The sequence below is a fragment of the Ptychodera flava genome, chromosome 5, assembly GCF_041260155.1.
Source record: "Ptychodera flava strain L36383 chromosome 5, AS_Pfla_20210202, whole genome shotgun sequence".
Classification (NCBI taxonomy): Eukaryota; Metazoa; Hemichordata; class Enteropneusta; family Ptychoderidae; genus Ptychodera; species Ptychodera flava.
The window spans coordinates 14,817,650-14,827,633 of NC_091932.1; positions in this window are offsets into that span (position 1 = coordinate 14,817,650).

Below are 9,984 nucleotides of genomic sequence, written 5' to 3' on the forward strand. Positions count from 1 at the left end.
TTCATTCACTCATTTACTCACTCACTCACTCACTCATTCATTCATCCATTCATTTATTCATTCGCTCAATCGTTCTTTTAGCCAGCCATCCATTCATTCATTCATTTTATGGCTAACTATAAAGTACTCAGAATATACATAAATACAATAAACGAATTTGTAATATTTTAAACAAAAAGAGCAGTTTGTCACTTGACTCCAGTTGAAGCTACACATGCAAATAAATAAAGATCGAGCTCATTTATAATGAAGCACACAGAAATACACATAAAAGGAATACAGTTACTATCGGGCAGGTGAAAGTAATATTTCTATACAAGATACTCCTCTGAATATATAGCAGCGAAGAAGGGTTCGATTTCTGGCATTCAAACCATTGATAAAGTACATAGTTTGGCGTTTACAAAAATGTAATGGTCATGTCAGAGAGGGCGCCATACCTTTATGTGGATAGGTTTCTTCAATGCCAAGAAAGTACATGCCTTGAGTGATCTACATATTGAAAATGGTCAGTCATGAAGATAAGGACTACAATGCCACTATCAAGTATAAAATTGCCAAATCGTAAAGGAGGGAGTTACCATAATGTAAATATGTTTTAATTCCTTATAGCTCAGACGGTTTTCAAAAGTCTGAGGACGTAGGGCATCCTTCGAATATTTTCCGAGTTTAAAAGAAATAGTATTAATGTTTTCCAAACCCTTCTAAACTGTGAGCAATATAATGTTTAATGAATTATTTTGAGTATTCGTTACACATTACGAAGTACGTTTATTAGACCTAACTAATATCGACTTTTCTGACTTTTTCATATTGCATTTACTCGTCCATTTGATATGAACTCGCAATGCCAGCTGTTTATCCTCATCGACTGTTGTCCCTGACGACTATTTATCTGCACCAAAGTCATGGAACTTCGCTTTATAATCACTTTTAGGAAGACAAACTCAAGCTCAATTTACAAGAAAATGACGTATTAGGCTGATTTCAAATACTTAGGAAATTGATACAGGACAGCTTCTCGCTGTTTTGTTTTGTTTTTTATGTGAGGGAGTTGTACTTTTCACGAACACCGTATTGATGCTGACGGATTACGGCAGACTTATTAAAACTGAATGACACTATTTTTATAAAAAAAATAAAGTATAAAGTACTCTCTTCATGTCACTTGACATGCTTTTAAAAACGGAGATATTTTGACCTTCAAGACAACATTCGGAAACTTAAACTATATTTGGAGAAAGACACGTGTGACACAAAAAATATGAGCTGCGGTCAGCCGTGGTAACAATCTATGTACGTTTACAAGGCTAAACAGCCATATCAAGTTTTTATTCTTCACATCATTGCAATACATCCTAAGTTCTTTTCCTTGGTCATAGAAACAGGTCTTGTTTGAAGTTTTGAGGCATATATTCAGTATAAGACAGTGGGTGTAGCGCTAGTTGTTTGTTTTTTTTGCCAAACCCATTTGAACGTTTATTGAAATGCACCACACCAGGGTTCACCCTGACCACAGTCAAAGAGAAACGCTGTTTCTCTTTGTCTGTTCCCTGACTGTAACGCACTCCTCTGCGGCTTATGTACGACAACACAGCAATGTAACCTTTACTGTCAATGATTTTATTGAGCAGAGTCGAATGATAATAAAAAATGTAAAATTATAATAAGTCGAAGTACATGATAACCTTTGATAACCTTTGCCCTTGATCGCTACCTTTAACGAGAGAGACAATGTTCACACTGCAGTCTAAGTTCTATCGTTTTAACGTGCGAACGCCGTTTACAAGCATACGCCGCCGTCATCCCATGGACTGGTTCCAACGATGAGGGCGCTCATTAGGTCATCACGGTGGTCACGGTAAATAAAGTATGCTGATTTTCGCCGAGCAGTTTTGAGTGTGATGTCTTCGCTTGGTGACTGGGTTCCGTACGTTGTGAGTTTGAATCTAGTCGCGAGAACTTGCTGAATTTATTTCAGTTGTACAACATCTCGATGTGTTGACTTTCATTACCATCACATGTATATACCCTTCCACTAAGTTACAGTGAATTAGAGATAAAACTTTCAAAAATCATTGAAAGAAAAGAAGCAAAATGTCTACAAGTTGATTTAGTCACCTGATTCTGCCACAAATCGATCAAAGACATTCAACATTACATTGTAATTTTATAATTTTGGGAGGAAACCATCCGCTGAATTTTTTTCCTAATTTCTTTAAGATTTTGAGAGATGTCCACATTCTGATGTATGCAAATTTGCATCAATGTGTGTCGTCAGATTTCTTTCTCATCTCAGGAAGTACTTTTCCGGTTCATTTGGAGTAATTGTCGTTGTTTGCACATCGTAATTGTCCAACGAACGTCTTTTTATGATGATGATCGAATTATGACAAAGCGCTAATATTTTGATTTCGAACTTTTCTCATCAATCATTGTGGCAACGGTCATAGTATAACTAGATTATTCCATCAATTCAGTAATGTGACATTTCAGCGCCATTGTATTTCTGCGCTATTGACCTTAAAACAGTGTATAAAATAATGACATAAACAATTTCTTGATTTTTTTTTAAGGATTGGTCCAATTAATAAAAAGATATTTTATTTGATACTTCATGTGCAGATCTTAAGCAAAAAATTCTGATAAGGCCATTTAAAGAAAATTCTTTGTTTGCCGGCCTTCGATTTTTGAGAAACCTACCAGCCAGCCAGGGGGAAAAAAACCTAGACAAAAAACACAAGTGTATTAACAAAGGCTCATTTTGTTTCTTTTGGAAAAATAATAATTTATTTGTAATAGTGTAAAGATTGTATTTGTTTTCTTAATTTTCTTTGAAAACCTACCAGCACGTAGACGGCAAACAAAGAATGTTATTTAAAGCGCCTAAGTAACATTGATGTGTTTTGTCAAACATCACAGTGGAGATTGTTGGCTGTATGACGTCGACCAAGGCCGCTCTTTTTTCAATCCATCACTTTCTCTTAATTTACATTGTAGCAGCGACGTGATTTTGGTACGGGTGGTGCCACACCGTTGCCGGAAGTCCCCATTCCAACTTTTCCCCAACACAGACATTGGCCTGGTTGGGATTGTAACATAAAAACATGTACTTCTGTTCTCGATGTTTATCAGGTTCTACAAATGTTAGATCAGGCCAATATTTTGACACCTTTCACGAAACGCGTACGTGATTGGATAAAATGGCTGATCCCAGCATTTATAATGACCCCTAGGTCTATGTATTGGTCAGGTGTTCATGTTAGACACCCTGTTGCCTATAAATAAGTTCCAAAATACAAAAACAGCTGTTACACTACTACAAAATGTCTTTTGAGACGCCATGGTAAGTTCCTTCTCAGTGGGTTCTAAAGTAGAGGTGGATTTAGATTAGACGCTACAAGACAGCGAACGATACAAAATTGTGTGACATAGAGTAGAACTAAACGTTCAAGTACATTATTTGTTTTCACCGCGATGTGACGCAAGAAATGGCTAAATTGTTGTACAGTATAGCAGTCGAAAAATCTTCGAACTTCCATCATTTGTTTTCACCGCGATGTGACGCAAGAAATGGCTAAATTGTTTATTGCAACGCAAATACCCGGATGCTCCGCGGCGAGGAAATCGTCGGGGCAGTTGGGGGCCACAAGAACTGCAACAAATCGCCATCAAACTGTTCAAGTTGGTGATGCAGTTCATTAAGATGAAAATACAATCAGATTTGCAACACACGTGGCTGTGTCGAAAAAAAGACATTCGAAAACTTACTTCCGTGGTGTCAAACCATTCCACATAGTTGATGTGTTGGAGTAAAAAAATGTCACCTACATGCATTGTTAGTACTAGGGGAAGTGCTTCAGGTGTCCATTTATGTTCTCTAAAAAGTTGCAAAAAGCTCTAACTAGGTGCTAATTGTATGCATTCAACTCCTCTCCACAGATGAAAAATTTCCCATGCTCTTCTCTACCTCCATTACAGCGCAGTGTAGATCTAAACTTGGTTCAAGTCGGTGCTATATATAAAGTCATTTCAGCATCCAGTTTATGACGCACTGATGATACTTTTTGTTTGAAACTCTTTTAAGTGAATTTGATTCCAGCAAAATTAGAACTACACTGCTTTCACACCTGAAATTGAGGTGCATTTGCGCATGCGCGGAATGAAAGTGATCGGCAGTAAGTTTCTCCAGGGAGATATCAAAAGATGGTTTCTCCCTGAATCGCCGGCACCGAAACCTGTGATGATTCCAATACGTCGCGGTCAGAAACAAACTCGCGATTTCTCTCATACATCGCTTGGACCAAGTCTAAGAGCTATGGAACCGCTGGCCATTGCAAACAGCAAGAAATCTGGGTATTTGCGGTTTCTTGCGTGATTTTCCTAGTCGCATTGCAGGATGGGAAAACACAATGCTTGTGAAAGGGTTAATAAAAAGAGCGAAGTTCGGATTTCCCACTGCACCATTGCTCTCAGGTTTTATTAGCGCTAAACTTGATAGTTATAACTTTTGCAAAAATGTTGTATGCCTCGTGGCTTGCAGTGCGGCCTCACGATGCAATTCAGTTTGCTAGGCAAAGGAAAGCCAATTTTCAATAGCCTTACAATGACTTCAAGTTTATTCAGGAAATGTTGTCAACTAAAAGGTACGGGGGTTAACAATGTAATATGACAGCCGAGCTGTGATTCTTCATGTGTCATTAGTTTGATAGCTGATAGGTACTAACACGATTGGAATTAATTTGGGATAATTGGATTTTAATATTTTGCAAATTTCTCAAAAGTGCTAGGTGTCATATAGCTGAATGTTGCAATACCGCAAACTACTCATAAAAACAAATGTGTAATGTAAAAAGAAAAGCAGATGAGATAACATTTGTAGATTAAATCGACATTACTTCATTATCCAATTATCCCAAATTAGTTCCAATCGTGTTTACTGTAAACTTATGAATATTACTTGTCTCTCTAGGCTGCGATAGCGACTTCTGGCCACGTCTAGATCTATGTAGGGAAAAGCTGTCATGCTCACGTGTGCAGCGGTTTTAGACAAGTTTTTCGTCCATTGCCGATCGAGCGCATGGTGATAACTTATTGGTGTCCTAGACCTTCCAAAACTTTCTGGATGATCCAAATGCAACCACTTTCAATGCATTCGATCTCGGGCATGAAGCACAGAACCTGAAGCTAGGAGATAGCTTTCCCGCCACCTCGAGACAAGGTCTCCGAAATTCTCAAAGTCCTGCTTTGAATAATTTACTCAATGCATCTTTATCAAGAACCTCATTCAATAGGAATAGTTTCTTTTGTATCGATGCCTGCTGTGCACATATTTTCGTTTAACCCGCAGCTGAGTTACCAACTCGAAATACTGCCTTTCTCTCAGGACAGGGAACTGACTCGATCGTGAGTGCTTCGATGCGTTCATCGGAGTGTCACAGGCCATCTGGTTTAATATTTGTCACATCACATCAGACTCAATCATGGCATCATAAGTATCTTCTCTGTTGGCAGTGATTCGTTCGACATCGCATGGAGGTAGTATAGTTACTACCCACAAGGACATCGCTCGCAGACTATGGTTCTTTTTACTCGGCTCCTTGGTTTGCGTTTGATTGGCACGCGCCCGTTGGCGTCCGTCTAGACCGCGATGTTAGTAGTAAAGATACGCTGTTATGATCTGTTAGCGTTAAAGGCTAATCTCTATTTGACCTCTGTCTTCTGTCGGCATTTTGCATAATCGCTGTCAGTGATGACTAAATTGCTAGCGCTATGCAAATGGCAGAAAACAAACGAAAACAATAACAACAATAACAGTCGAACGTGTAGCTTGCAAATCAATTTTAAAAACTAAAGTTTTAGACAATCGGTCGCTTTTTTCATCAACAATCGTTTCCCGCCATTGTGATCCCTAAAAAACCCACCAACTTTAATGTTGTAAAAGATTGACATTTTCTTACTTCTTCTTCTTCTTCTTACTTCTAGATTTTGAAATCGTTTGAAGGCCGAGAGTTCGGGAGTTTGAAACTGTTTAGTACAGCATATCACTGCGAAATATAAAATATGGACATGTATCATTGTGAGCACTGCCCTGTTCGGGTAGCTTGTCAGAGTAATTTAATAGTATTTAAGCAACAGAATGTACCCTGTAAAATCACGTCATCCATTTCGAAAGCACTAGAGTACCGCGGTGAAAAAAAAATTATATCATTTTCGTGATAATCTTACCGAGTCTTGAGTCCTAAAATCGTACTCATTGTTAATGTTGTCTGAAATATTCAACTGAAATCCAGTTTCTCCCAACTTTAACCCCAATTGATGATGCTTCAGTAGTGTAAATCATTGTCTCAGAACAATATGTTGAGAGAAAAACTCAGTGATGACAATATATTTACTATTCATGTGATACATGCAAAATGAGGGTCAAAGGTGGAGTTGTGTGCATGGTTTAAGTTTCAGTTTACCTTCACAGCGGATTGGATGATTCATTAATTTAATTGTAACGAATTAGGTGAGTCACAAACTGAAAAGACTTCAGCAAAATGTGTCTTTTTAGTCCACCCGATTACGTCGTTAGACTTGTTCAGTCATGTTTTAGTGTTTTGTTTCGAAGTTTTGTCAATTGTGTACGGCTGAAAGGCTCTCCAACATGGCTTGCGAACAATCTCAATTCATGGATCCTGTTGGTCATCTAATCCGCAATGAAAAAAACAAATAGCTATGCAAGTCCGGTTTCAGGATAAACACGGCAGCTTCAACTTTCCTCTCCGTAAACGAACAAACCATTTTATCCAGGGGTAGTCAGAAAGAGAAGGATAAAACTTTCCCCTTCCAAGATTTGACATATGTCTTTGATGCAGATACAGCAGTTTCGGTTTCCTTCCTTCGCTTATAGTTGTCACATTGTGGCCTTTTTCTAGCGCTACAAGGCTGAAGCCCTTTTTAAAGTTTCGTTTCGCATTTATTTGTTTTATTTCACAACACTCAGTTCCTCCTAATATCTAATGGTCCATACCCCAAAACCTAACTATCTGCTTATTACCGTGGAGATGTTGGATTAATTTTTCATCGTTTTTGAGATAAATGGCGGGATCTATCTAAATTGCTTGCGGAACCAGTTCCCCAACTTCCTTGCTAACGTACGTCAGACATGTGGAAATGAACAGTAATAAAGGTAAAACAACCAGGAGGCAAGTTATTACCCGCGGCGTGACTCGAAAGGTTCGATGTAAAAGTGACAAAATTCTTCACATAAATTTTCCCAAGGTCATGTCAATAGTTTTGAGAGAGCAAGAACGAGGAAGAGATACCAATGATATCAGTCGTTTTGTCCATTTCAACAACCCTCCCATGACCTCAACCTAGCGATTTTTATCCCTTCACGTGACATCAACTCATCTCCATTTCCATTGGGTCGACTATTCTCAATGTAGGCAAAGCGTGGAAAATCACAAAATATACAATAATTGTTGAATCGTCAATGCCACGGCGTTTTAATGGTAGCGTGCCCGTGTGGCTGGAAGCTTGTGAGATTGTTTATTATGTTGTGAAGTCTCTCAAAGTATGAATGTGAATTCCTCCAGCCTTTAGTCTGATAAAGCGCCACCATATCTAAGTTACAAAAGTTCTTTTCTTTTCTGTATGACTGTCCAACCGTTAAAAATTGTTATAGTCACAAAAAACATAGATAAAACACTATTTTGCTGCTTAAATGGTGATTACCGTACCACTCAAACGCAGGCAACCCTCCCTACATGTAGAGCCCTCGGTGATCGTGAAAGAAGGTAAAAACAATGGCATGAACGTAACAATGGATCTAGATTGACGCACTATCGACGGCCTTGAAGGCATTGTTCTCTTTTGAAATCAGAGTTTGACACTTACAGCGGAGAGCGTTTGGCGATCGAAGTAAAACGTAAATGATGTCTGGGTGGTGCTATTGATTTACTCCACAGCTCGTGAAATAACTTCTTCCAGTTGTGTGACCGTTGGCGTGTCAATGAGACAATACAGAGCGCTGTTACATCTGAAGAGAGCGAAGTTTTCAAAGCGAACGGGAGTTGAATCATGGATGTATTTTTTACATCCATGGTTGAATATACTATGGTCCAAAACAGCTTCATCTGTTGTCAAATTCAATATTTGTCGTAATTGGGCGTGCATTCGTTCTCGGTATGACTCATCCACATAACTGGTGTTCGGTACGCTTACCAGGAGACATTCAGTACATCTATGGGTGGAACCACAGTCCCTCTGGAGGGACTGTGGTGGAACCATGGTCTGTACCGCGCGCGGCGAAACAACCCACGCCGACAGAACAGAACAAAAGGGGGCCTTACGAAACCGTCCTTACATTTTTTTATCGAACAAAGGTCCTGTAATTGTTTATTGTCTCCGGGTCGTCATGTTTGGTGTTTACAGGGTACCTTGGCAATAGACAACACAAGTGATCGATAGCCACATTCTGATCTTGAAGTCCAGGGCGATCAGAGAGTACCAATAACAACGGATGAAATAAAAGATAATGTCCGTACCAGAGGGAATGACGAGAGTTTCTGAACCGTGGGAATTTTCCACGTTACCGCAGTTATTTTCGAATAATCGAACGTTGACAGTAGTTATAAATATAGAGTTTGAAACGATATCTGATATATTTTATCGCAGATGATGTCTGAAAAAATTACTTTACTTCGCTGATTCAATTTCCTCTACGCCGTAAACGACATGTCAACAATGTACAGGTCAACGACTTTAGCAGAAAAAATATCTCTCCTATGCGCCCTCCATCGGTGAGCGCGGTAATATTTACTATTGTTGCCCATGCTCGAGTAAATATTATATTCGACAAATTTTAAACATTAATAAAACGCGACAAATATTTGTGGTAGTGTGCATGGCGACTAATCGCTAGGATGTTGATAATACGTGTTGTTATATGATTAGACACCTGTTGTTGAAATATCGATCATGTCCCGGTAGGGGCGAAGACAGACGTGAAAACAAACAAGCGTGGCTTATGTTGTGGCATCAGTGACCACTATGTCACTACCCCGCGGGCCGATTAGGCAGCGAAGCATCGCGGACAGCTTGCCCACACTTCAGAGCAATCTAAAAAATCCATAATGCCGATTGTCCTGGAAGTCCGACACACACTCTTTAAGTTGCCGGAAGCTAGGAACACTTTCCTGCGTGTGTTTATGTGCAAAACGCGTTCATATGATAGAGCTATTGTGATAACATTCAATACTAAACCGCACCGAGCGACAGTATACCACGATATTTTGACCAGCTCATCACGACATAAATGCACGAAAGATAGCGACTGAATATACTGACTGAAATGGTCAAAAGTGATATAGCCCGTTGCTTGGGTGTTTTCTTGTTACTGTATCACATCACATCAGTATATTGAAATTCTGACGTGAAACGTGAAAAGACGAAATTTCTGTAGACAAGAGATTGCGCGTCACAACCGTGCTATATCGCGAATATAGCTAGGTCACTTTCACATCTCGATCAATCAGATACTTTACTCACTTCCTCTATATGAGTCTGAGTACGTAATACCAGACCATAACAATATACATATGAACTCCCTATTAGCAGGTAAGGATCCCGAGGATTTGCCTGACAATGTTCACAGAATTATATATAATATTGTATTAATTCCCTACAAAGTATTTATAGTACGATTGTGTAAGTTCTGGCATAGAAAAGTTCGGTGTGTTCACATCGACTCCAAATTCAAACAGCAGGATTTTTGGGGGTTTTTTTTGTTTTTTTTCGTTTTTTTTTTTTTTTTATCAGGTGTTAAACTTCACACTGTCAAAAAGTTGTCCTTCAGTTTTAAAAGGATCTCGTGTACAGGAACATGCGGCGAAATTCGATAATGCAAATACTCAGCTGCAGGTCGGAAGAAAACTTAAAATGTGTGCTGTAACTCGTTTATCATACGTTCTCTGTCATGGTGATCATTTTCTGTAA